The 13088-nt window shown below is 35.1% G+C and overlaps 1 long non-coding RNA gene across 1 annotated transcript; it reads left to right on the top strand.

Moving 5' to 3' along the window:
• Positions 1–10502: 10502 nt before the first annotated feature.
• LOC307157078 lies at positions 10503–11438 on the top strand. Its single transcript, XR_013820850.1, has 2 exons — positions 10503–10581; positions 10799–11438. It is a non-coding gene; the product is annotated as an uncharacterized lncRNA (long non-coding RNA).
• Positions 11439–13088: the final 1650 nt, after the last annotated feature.

Below are 13088 nucleotides of genomic sequence, written 5' to 3'. Positions count from 1 at the left end.
TAAATAAGCTTTTCTCTAACCCTGTACAACGAACAGGGTTTTTCTTTAATGACAGCGGAAAAAACTCAAAACTTCAAAAGTTTTTTGAATTTAGTTTTTTTCCATGTCATCACATTGTTTAGAGCACAAGAAACAAATGGTAAAAAAACATTTTTGAAAAATAATATTTTATTCATACGTTATGCTATGTCCTCTGTAGTGGACGCCAGGACTAAGTTGTTTAAAAAATAAAATGACATGAAATTATATGTATAGGCAAAAACAATGGGGTTTTTTTTCAATCACCAATAAATATTGGGGTTTCAGGATTTATTTTAACCAAAATTTGTATAAAGATGATTCTCAACTATGTTATGAAAGAAATAACGGAATGAATTGATACACCATTTTAATTTATGCAATATGTGGGTAAAATGGCCATAAATTAATATTCCCATTCAATGCAATGTATACACTGTATCTGATTTGCACATTAATGTGTTCATGGAGCAACATTTAATGAAAAAAGAAGTGTAATAATTGGAGTAATATTTGCAACATTTTAATAATAATATCTAATATTTCATAGGAATATTGATGTATAATTTATTTCCATATTCACTTGTTGTGTCTCACAAAATGCCTGATAAACATGATTTAAGTCCTGATTTCTTCTACAGTGGACACATTTGAAATCAATGCCCTGTTCTGTAACAGAAAGTATTTTTTTTATTTGAAACCCCATAACATTTTCCTGAGATGTTGTTTTATGAAATACAATTTGAAAAGTAGTCCAATTTAAATTATAATTACAATATATTATCATATTTCCATAAGAATGCTATATTTGATCACTAAATTAATGTCAGACGTTTTTAAAGACCAAGGAGAAGTTGTTTTCATGGTGAAACCTCCAAACATTTGGTATCTCTGAAAAGTCCTGAATGTGCTCTTTACAGGACACCCAGGTTGTGTCATGTGACATGTATGATGTCAGAGAAATTCACTAAAATATAATGTCCACTACAGTGGACAAAAGTCTATTCTTGGGTCCCAGGAGGATATAGATTAGTGTGTAAGACAACTACAAAGGGTCTACTTTTATTTGTGTACATTCACAATAACACCAAAACCTTGTGCTTTTGTAAAATAAAGATCTGCCTTTGTTTCAACTGTCTCTGTATCCGCAAGAATCTTTCTGAAACTAATAAAGTTTAAAGAATGGCCTATTATCACACAAACAATGTGCTGAGGCCACCTATGCAAAATGGTAAATGCCCCCAACAATGCCTTAAAAATAATCAACAAAGGCTATAGTACAGCCTACGTTACACTGAGATTTCATGTCGGAGCGGGATTTGAGCACTTGGGCCGTGAGCGATTGAGTGGAGCGCATTGGCATAGAGAAGAATATTGAGCGGAGCTCACATGCTGAGTTATAACTATATATTCAGGATTTACATTTATATATTCAGAGTTATAACTATATATTCAGGATTTACATTTATATATTCAGAGTTATAACTATATATTCAGAATTACATTTATATATTCAGAGTTTTAACTATATATTCGGGATTTACATTTTTATATTCAGATTTACATTTATATATTCAGAGTTATAACTATATATTCAGGATTTACATTTATATATTCAGAGTTATAACTATATATTCAGATTTACATTTATATATTCAGAGTTATAACTATATATTCAGGATTTACATTTATATATTCAGTTATAACTATATATTCAGGATTTACATTTATATATTCAGAGTTATAACTATATATTCAGAATTACATTTATATATTCAGAGTTTTAACTATATATTCGGGATTTACATTTATATATTCAGATTTACATTTATATATTCAGAGTTATAACTATATATTCAGGATTTACATTTATATATTCAGAGTTATAACTATATATTCAGGATTTACATTTATATATTCAGGATTTACAATTATATATTCAGAGTTACATTTATATATTCAGAGTTATAACTATATATTCAGGATTTACATTTATATATTCAGTTATAACTATATATTCAGGATTTACATTTATATATTCAGAGTTATAACTATACAGTATATTCAGGATTTACATTTATATATTCAGAGTTATAACTATATATTCGGGATTTACATTTATATATTCAGGATTTACAATTATATATTCAGAGTTTTAACTATATATTCAGATTTACATAGAATTATTTCCTGTTTGGCCCCCCATAATATGTGTATATATATATATATATATATATATATATATATATATATATATATATATATATATATATATATACTAAAATATTTGTTATTTGGACATTAGATGTGCCTTATTTAGAATTTTAAACCTGTGTGTATATTTTTATGATAGCAATAACTGTAAAGTGACTATTGTAATGGGGTAAATCAAATTTAGGCTAATACTGTCAATTACTAAGCTCAGATTCATCTTACCAGTTAAAATGTATACTCTGCTTTTGTAATTATTTATTTTTAATTTTGTGATTTTAACTTCTGCTTTACAAAGCTTTTTTCAGATTGTGTTCTAATGTTCTTCTAATCATAAACATGTACTACAGCTGCCAAACAAAACCAGAGAGAAATGTATTCATAAATCTTTAAAACAATCTAATTAAATCTTGGGCACAAAACATTCAGCCAGTAAAAAAAGAAAACCTGTAGTATATATATATTGTATTTAGGCCTATCTATCTATCTATCTATCTATCTATATATATATATATATATATATATATATATATATATATATATATATATAGGTCTATATTGTCTAATTTATCATTGTAGCCTTATTTAAGTTGATTTTCTGAATGTATTTATTTTTGGACTAATAGTGGTTAATAAAGTCCAATAATGGTATGAGAGAGTGTCAGTGGTAATATCATTGTGTTCTTGTTGGTCAGTGTTAGAGGATCTGTGTAACAACTGAGGCTTAGCCTGACAGTTAGCCTGCCCTGGACCAGGCTAGTTTCCCAGCATAAGTTGCCAGGGTAACTGAGTTTGAACTATTTTAAGTTTGCTTTATGAAACAGAATCCACCGACAATAAGTCTGACTAACCGAAATAAGCCTGGCTTATACTCTAATCTTGTTTTATGGAACAGCCCCCTGGTTTTCTCCTATATCTGACTATTGTCTGTTTGACTACCCCTTGGATTCCGATTCTAACTTGTCAACCTGATACTTTTTAAATAAGCGTGTAAATATTCTTGTATATACATTGTTACCAGATTAAGGGATGTAAGGGGTTAGACGCCATTTTATTAGTATTGCTTTTTCACTTTGTTTATGGGTAAGGAAGTTAGGTAAGTTGAACTGTATTTTCATTTCTTTCTTTTGTTTAAGGTCATTTAGGTTCTAAAAATAAGATTGTTTTGTTTGTTATTTTGGCCTTGTCTGCCCCTGACGCTAACCGTTCATGGTCAATAAAATTCATATTACACGTCATCTCTCTGGTAGTGTGACTCTCTTCCTTTTCCTGTTGCGGCTGACCCCTAGTGATCGTAACAATCACGGATCACTTTCTTGACGAATTTATGTCTAAATGGCCAATACATTCTGATCAGCTGAGGATAATGCTCTATGTAGTGATGCTTTGGATGCAGCACAAAGTTTGGAAACACTTCTTTAAGCAAAACTCTGTGTTCTGAGATCTTGCAATTCAAGAAATCCACAGTGTCATCAGAAAAGTGGGTAGGCAAAGCCAATTCGAAAATATCTTTCAACAACATTAGAATTTCCCAGGTATAGTCATTCTGTCCCACTATTCTGTCCTGGCAATGGTGTTCTAAACCAAGCGTTAACAGAAATAAAGCTCCCTCACACATTCTCAAACATCCAATTACACATTTAAATAACTCAATAATCAACCAATATACGTTAATGACGTGTTTGAAGAAAAACGAGATCGCACAGCTTCTTTAGCATATTAGCCCTCAGATCGCACTAGCTTTCAGTATTAAAAACCGATCTCTAAACACCTCAAAATCGATCAGCTCTTAGTTAAACTAGCACATGAATATTACAGTTGTTTTTAATATGAAACGTATAAATTACGATCGTATCTACTCCAAGGATTAGACGGCAAAACAATGACATGCATCCAAACGCAGATCACAGACAACGAGTCTCTCCTTCTACTGCTTTACGTGCTTCCGGTTGCATTCTATTGAGCAGTGTAATAACATTATTTACCACTAGGTGTCACACACAAACTACTTACACAAATTAAAGTCCAGCTTACAAGAAGAAACAAACGCTACAGAGAACACTCCCCGCCTGGTATAACTTGTTATACCACTATGCATTCTGATTACTTGACAAAATTTAGACTGTCACATATAGGTCTTAGGTATTCTCTGACAATTCCCTGCTTAGCACTCTTCACCATAACCTTACGGATTTTCCCATCCGATGAGGCTACAGTCTTTGTTATGAGACCAACTGGCCACTACGCTTAGCTTCCCCATCTTTCAACAGAACAACATTCCCCTTCCTGAATACTCTCTCTCTCTCCTCTTTCCATTTCCTTCTGGGTTGCAAGGTAGACAAGTGCTCCTGCTTCCATCGCTTCCAGAATGAATCTGCCAACATCTGGACTTGTCACCATTGATTTTTGTACAGGTGATCTAACTCAAAGTTTCCTGGAGGAGCTGGAGCAACACTTGCCTTCTGAGTTAAGAGCATCGCTGGTGAGAGCACTTGGGGCATGCCAGCATCTATTGAAATTGGGGTCAAGGGTCGGGAATTCATAATGGCCATGACTTCTGCCATTAACCCTCTGGGGTCTAAGGTGTTTTTGGGGTTCTTGAGATGTTTTGACATGCCCTGACATTTGATATTTTTTCAGTTGCTTATAAACATATTAATGGCAAAGGTGTAGTTACACTCTATTTAGCACAAACAGGGCTACCATAATATGTCAGCAACATGTATGTACATGTTTGTATTTTTGAGAGAATAATGTTTATGCATGGTTATTGAAAAAACAAAAAATTAAAGTTTCTGAAATAAGGCCACAAAACACACCAAATATGTGTCCACAAGACTTTTGACTAATGGATGTTGTCGTCTAGAGTTTTTGCTTCAAAATGATCTGAAAATCATCCTGCATAATCATTCACATAAAACAATACACTGATTTAAATTTTGTTTGGAAAGGCAATATGTGTAGGGGCGTGAAGGATCATAAATAATGAAGTGGTTCACACCTGAGAAGACAATGAGCTGCATAATGAGCCTTTCATTCAGGTGTGTCACTGAGCCACAAGAAAGAATGCAAGGACAAAAGAATATATATATACACACTACAGAATTGGTTCAGAGTTGGAAACATCTTGAAAAAAAAAAATCCTTTTCCACAAATTGTGTATGCACTTTTTACAGAGATAAACGTATAATTTAAGGTAACAGAGATTGTTTTGGCTTTATAGCGGTTCTTTAACATAGTTATTTTCTAGCTAAAGTTAGTTTTGATTGATTCGCTTCTGTCGCAACGATCATTTGTTATTAAATTAGGGGCCGCTAAGATGACACCATTCTCTCTACACAGACTTTAAACGCGAACCTGTGAGAAACGCTGATGGCGGTCACATGCGCATTAAGAATTGGTTCTATAGTTATGTGCGTTTGAATATATGTGCGCAGGTTTGGAATTCCCTACAAACCAAGCCTAAACAAAGTACTGGTGTTTCCTTATAATTTTTGATACAGAATTTTATTTTATTTTATCAATTCGGGGTAGGTACGCGAATTGAGTTTCCCAACAACGGTTTATCTGTAGAGTGGTAAAGGGATCCTCCATAGGGAGAGACTAGTTGGCACTTCAGCACTGCGTTGGATCGGGTCCAGGCGAAGGTCCTTCATCAGATCTGGATATGGCCTGGATCTGGCAGGCTGCGGGAAAACCTCGGGATAAACAAAGACACTAAAATTAGCGTAGATGCCATTCTTCTTATGATGTAACGAGTACATCAGGATTTATGGGAAGTGTTCCCGGTTCCAGCTGACCTAATCTATGCAGCCTAGCATTGAATTATAGAAGTCTATAATGTATTATGTGAATGCTAGGTCAAAGAGATGTGTCTTTAATCTTGCTTTGAACTGACAGAGTGTGTCTGCTTCCCGGACAATGGTAGGAAGACTGTTCCAAAGTTTTGGTGCTAAATAGGAGAAGGATCTACCGCCAGCAGTCGATTTTGATATTCTAGGTATTATCAACTGGCCGGAATTTTGAGATCGCAAAAGATGTGAAGGACTATAATGCGTTAAGAGCTCGCTCAAGTACTGCGGAGCTAAACCATTTAGTGCTTTGTAAGTGATCAGCAATATTTTAAAATTGATGCGATGTTTAATAGGCAGCCAGTGCAGTTTTGACAGAACCGGGCTAATATGGTCATACTTCCTGGTTCTGGTAAGAACTCGAGCTGCTGCGTTTTGGACCAGCTGTAGTTTGTTTATTAAGCGTGCAGGACAACCACCCAGTAGAGCATTACAATAATCTAGCCTTGAGGTCATGAACGCATGAACTAACTGTTCCGCATTTGTCAATGAGAGCATATGGCGTAATTTAGATATATTTTGAAGATGGAAAAATGCGGTTTTACAGATACTAGACACGTGACTTTCAAATGAAAGATTGGTATCAAAGAGCACACCCAGGTTCCTAACCGACGACGAAGACTTAACAGAGGAGCCATCAAGTGTTAGACAGTATTCTAGGTTATTACGTGAGAAAGTTTTTTGTCCAATAATTAGAATCTCTGTTTTTTCAGAATTAAGTAGTAGGAAATTACGAGTCATCCAATTTTTTATATCAGCTATGCATTCTGTTAATTTTGTGAATTGGTAAGTTTCGTATGGTTTTGAAGAAATATACAGCTGAGTATCGTCGGCATAACAGTGAAAGCTAATGCCATGTTTCCTAATGATATCTCCTAATGGTAGCACGTACAGAGTGAACAGCAGCGGTCCTACTGAGCCTTGTGGTACGCCATACTGAACTTGTGATCGATGAGACATCTCTTCATTTACTGCTACAAACTGATAACGGTCAGATAAGTATGATTTAAACCATGCTAGTGCAATTCCACTAATGCCAACATAATTTTCGAGTCTATTTAAAAGAATGTTGTGGTCGATAGTGTCAAATGCAGCACTAAGATCGAGTAACACTAATAGAGAGACACAACCACGATCGGATGATAAGAGCAAATCATTTGTGACTCTAACAAGAGCAGTCTCAGTACTATGGTATACGGCCTAAATCCTGACTGGAAATCCTCGCAGATATCATTTCTTTCAAGAAAGGAACACAGTTGTGAAGACACTGCTTTTTCTAATATCTTTGACAGATAAGGTAGATTCGAGATCGGCCTGTAATTGACTAATTCTGTAGGATCAAGTTGCGTTTTTTTAACAAGCGGTTTAATCATGGCCAGCTTAAAGGTTTTTGGTACGTATCCTAGAGACAAAGATGAATTAATGATATTAAGAAGAGGATCTATGACCTCTGGAAGCATCTCTTTCAGTAGCTTAGTCGGTATAGGGTCTAACATACATGTTGTAGATTTAGATGATTTAACGAGTTTAGTAAATTCTTCCTCTTCTATAACAACGAACAAATCAAATTTTCCCTCAGGGAGACTACAATGCACTGCCTGATGCGATACTGTAGTAGACGGTTGCATAGTTATAATTTTCTCCCTGATATTATCAATCTTATAAGTGAAGAAGTTCATAAAGTCATTACTGCTGTGCTGCTTGGAAACTTCTGGGCTTGAAGTTTTCTTTTTCGTTTTCAAATAAATACCTAGGATTATGTTTATTTTCTTCTAATACAGTAGGTTTGAAAAATAAGCAGATCTAGCAGCTTTTAAGGCCTCTCTGTAAGCAATCGAGCTCTCTTTCCATGAAATGCGAAATACCTCTAGTTTTGTTTTCTTCCAGTTTCGCTCCATTTTTCTGGCTGCTCTCTTAAGGGCACGAGTGTGCTCGTTGTACCACGGCGTTGGACTATTTTCTTTAATCTTCTTTAAGCGCAACGGAGCAACTGTGTCTAAAGTGCTGGAAAAGAGAGAGTTAAAAGTTGAGTTAAAAGGTAAATATTTCTAGTAATTGTGCAGTTAATTCTCATACTGTATTTTCAGAAAGTTTTGGAATATGTATCCTCTCCCCAAATGTGTCACTAATAAAACATAATAAAAATAATTTAAAGAGAAGGCTTATATTGACCTTTTAAGATTCTGTGTACATCTACCTTATAAATATATGTTTTGCTATTTTATTAAAAAGGTTACAATTACAACAACAATTACAATTTTAACAATATTTCAAGTGTACTTTTTCTTGTAAAAAATAAAGTATAGGCCTACATTTTATCATACATATTTCAAAGTTAAGTTAGCATCTTAGTTGCAAAACACACTATATATACTTAACATATGAGCAGAAATTGGCAAACAAAAGCTTATTTGATGTGGCAGTAGTCTATTTTACAGTAAAAACTTTATAATCTATCCAGAACTAGTCAACAAAATGTTGTCTTTCATATTTCATCTGTAACATATCGTTTTATGATATATTAGGGCATATAAATTTAAATTTGCAGTTTAATACGTTGCTTATACAAAGACATTTTATTTCAACATATTTCAGTCGATTTTTATTCATCTCAGTATAGCAATATAGTTTGGTAAAAGCTGTTCATTCATTCACACAAAGAACCGCGATTCATATTTAAACAGTCTTTTTGCATTTACAGACACTATTCCATATTGCGATTAGAACAAAGCACTTGAGAATAAATAACTTACCTATTCCTCAGCTGGATCCATTGCTCCTCGAAATGAAACTACCTGCACTTCTGAGGTAAATTGTCCCGGATTATTATGTAGCATATGGACAGAACTCAGGATTACTTGTCATTATAAATTTTAAGGACACTTTTAACCCTTAAACTCATGAATGTAAATTACAGAGTAGAGCCGATGAGTCTGGAAGGGATTGACTCCCCTGAGGTGTTTATGACTCCCCAGGGAGCACAAGAACAACACCACATGGCCCCAGAAGAGCTCCGGAATGTCATACTCCACACACACACACACACACACACACACACACACACACACACACACACACACACACACACACACACACACACAAACATTCCTTACCTTTAATTCAGCATATAAGTGATTCAAAACCTGTAGATGATGTATTAAAGTATGCATGTTTGATTAACCCCTTTTAATCCTATAGTTATGATTTTCTAGTGTGTTGCTTTGAATTCTAATGCCTGGTTCAGATTACACGATTTGTTTGTCTTATGCTATAGTCACTGTGTCAGATTACACGATTTTGACTCCTAAAATCTTGTCGTGTCGTGGACAAGAACCATGTCAGACTACACGTTTCTTCCAGACCAGTCATCACGTGCCGTCTTTGAAGAAGCGCGTGAAGGCGAAACTAGTAGCGCCTGACTTCCGGAAACGAACGTAAACAAACAATGGATGAAGCGGCGATTTTCGTATTGGCTGTCTTGTGTTCAGAAAAAGAAAAAGAAAAAAAAAGAAAGAAAACCCGACAATGGACACGTTCCTGGATTGCACGAAGAGGACAGTATGGACTGTCAATCCTTCAAAGAGAACTTGAGGTAAAATATATATTTTTTTATATAACGTTAGGCCTGTATTTGTACTTTTAGCCAGTAGTAAAAGTAATATAAATGTTGCTAGCTTGCCACAACGATAAGATATTTCAAAAACAGACTGTTACAACAATTATTTGTTCACCAATTTAATTAAATACTTGTGTTTATGAATCGATCAAAGGCATTAAACTGATTTTTTTTATTGTTAAAGGCTCAATTACCCATGTGACTGCATGACAATAAATGGTTACTTCTGAACATTAGAAGTATTATACTTCTAATGAAAAAAAAGCCTGATGTTTTTTTTGTTCTTGTTTTTTACACTGAAGGACAGTGACAGGAAGGGTTTTCGTGATCTGCTTAGGATGGATGTGGAGGATTTCAGCTACTTGCTTGGCAAAGTTACACCATTTATCCAAAGAAGGGACACAAAACTGAGAAGAGCAATCAGTGCAAGAATGAGGCTGTCACTTACCCTACGATTCCTTGCTACTGGTAAAAAGTACATTTAAAAAAAATTATATGACCCTGGTTTCACTGACAAAATTTAATCTAGTCCCATAGTCCCAGACTAAAATGCAAGTTTAAGATGTTTAAACTAAAAGTAATTTGCACTGACTTACCTTAAAATATGTCAGTGACATTTTTTAAGATAAAGATAATGTTTTTAAGGAAAGTTTATAAAAGCTACTTAAATGCTCCATCTCATTTAATGCCTAATTTGTGCTTAATCTTGCTGTGTCTGTAAATCCAGGCCATGGTACATTATAAACCTTATACATGCTTCCTTCCACAGGAGAGACGTTTAGATCTCTTAGCTTCTAGTACCGGATCGGCTGTAGTACTATCAGTGAGATAGTAATGGAGACTTGTCAAGCCTTGTATGGCGTCTTAAAGGAGGATCATTTAAAGGTAAGTCATTTGATGTAAATAACAGATGTACATTTCAAGACAGTGGGTTTACACAAAGAGAAACCTTTACTGAATAATTCCCAAAACGAAGCGTTTTAACCAGAGTTATGGATATGTTTTTGATTTATAATAAGTGGACTTTTTTATTAAGTATAACCTCTGTAAAAATGAGAGAACATTACATGTATTAATTATATATGGTGTTTATTTTTTTCAGACTCCTACAACAGAGGCAGAGTGGAGAGAGGTGGCTATGGGATTTGAAACCAAATGGCAGTTTCCTAATTGCTTAGGAGCTATAGATGGAAAGCACATCTATATCCAACCACCTGCAAACTCTGGAAGTACATATCACAACTACAAGTCTAGATTTTCAGTTGTACTCATGGCAGTAGTCGACGCAGATTACAAATTTATTTATGCCAATGTTGGCGTACAAGGAAGAGTGTCAGATGGAGGAATATTTGGCCAGTCAGACCTCCGAGCTGCCATGGACAGACATCTGCTAAATGTCCCACCCCCAGAGCCACTACCAGGGAGCAACATATCTTCACCCTATGCATTTGTTGGTGATGAAGCTTTCCCTCTCCGAATCGATCTGATGAAGCCATACCCCTTCCGAAATCTGGACCATGGGCAGCGAATATTTAACTACAGGCTATCAAGGGCAAGGCGTACAGTAGAAAACGCGTTTGGAATTTTAGCCAATAGACTCCATGTCTTTCTTTCCAACATTGCACTGGAGCCTGAGAAAGTAACAACAGTTACACTGGCTGCACTCTGTGTGCACAACTTCCTGAGGAAGAAGGCATCTGATGTGTACCTGCCTTCAACCTTTGCAGATGTGGAAGATGCCAATCACAACATGGTTCCTAGAGCTTGGAGAAGGGATGGAGAACTCCCCTCTGTGGAAGCAAGCAGTGCACGGAATGCCACGACCGTCGCCAAAAATCAGAGAGACAGTTTAAAAGCATATTTTCTTTCACCAGCTGGATCTGTTTCCTGGCAGGAAAATATGATTTAAACATGGACACCAACTGATTAAATCTTTTCATATTAACCATTTTGTGGTTAAAATGTGATTCTGCCATTAATTACTCTCCCTCATGTTGTTCCAAACCTGTAAAATCTTTATTCATCTTCGGAATACAAATTAAGATATTTTTGAATATCTTAATTTGTGTTCCAAAGATGACAAAGGGGCTTGTGGGTCTGGAACGACATGAGGGCGAGTAATTAATGACAGAATCACATTTTTGGGTGAACTAACCCTTAACATTTTACTAAAGTTTTACTAAAGTTTTCATCCTTTGTTTTGATTGTATATTATACTAATATTTACATAACACTAACCCTTTAAAGGCTTAATTATATGTGTCATTAAACATTTTTGAATTTGTAATGGTTAAAATTAATATGAAATACGTTTAAAAAAATACTCAAGATGCATTTTCTTTAGTACATTTTTTTATTGAAATCAAATAAGACTTGTCTTGACTCATTTCAAACGTCTTACATTTTGAACAAAGGGACAATTACTCACAAAAATGAACCCTTTTAAAATGTGCAAATATTACAGAACAGATTAAACATTAACCACTTTCAAAGTGTCAAAAAAAAAAAAATATTTAAGATACAATGTGACTGCACCATCACTTACTTACCAATCAATACTTACACCCCATTTATGTCCTGGTCATATGCCTCTTCTACTGCCCTGAGATAGCTCACTGGAGGTGTTACAGGGGGTACATGACTGGGTGTATTTTGGTAGAGTTGGTTAAAATTGGTGTGTCCCTGCCAAGTTGTTTGGGGGCGTAACACTCGCTGGGTGTCTGGGTGTAAAGCTAATCTGGCCTCATTTTCATGTGCATCATACAACATCATAAGGATGTTGCGACGCAGTCTCATTTTGGTCAGTGGGTCTTTAATCATCTTAATCTCAGTCACTACCTGTTTGCCAAATGTTTGATCAACATCCTTTCCAGCATCTACCAGTGTTTCAGATAATTTTTTTAAAACAGTTACTTTCTCCATTTCAACTTCATCAAATGATTTTTCCCGTAACTTTTGTTTGGACTTATGTGCTCTTTCAGGATTAGTGATTGAAACCTGATGATGCTGGTAGGATGATGAGGCTTCAAGTGAGGTTTGTGAAGTTGATGGTCCAGATGTGAGGTGGGAGGTGGATGACTCAGACACATCCTCCTCTGTCTCCTGATCTTCACCACCCTCATCTGTGATGCTCTGTTCCAAGTCATCCAACTATGATACATTTTGTTTACATTTAAAAAAAAATATCAGGCATAATAAGTAATGGCACAATACATGTTTGTATAGAAAGCTCACAAATTGTATGTAAAAGTTGGAAAGTACTGTAACAACCTTTAGCCAAAACTTACATTCAGTGTAGACTGAGACATACGTTGGACAACAAAAGGTTGTAGAAACTGGAGATTTTTTAAAATCCACTTCTGTCTGGAAGTCAATTCTTTGTCACCGCTGCC

The sequence above is a fragment of the Squalius cephalus genome (assembly GCF_949319135.1).
Source record: "Squalius cephalus genome assembly, chromosome: 4".
Classification (NCBI taxonomy): domain Eukaryota; kingdom Metazoa; phylum Chordata; class Actinopteri; order Cypriniformes; family Leuciscidae; genus Squalius; species Squalius cephalus.
This window is presented reverse-complemented; position numbering and strand designations above follow the sequence as displayed.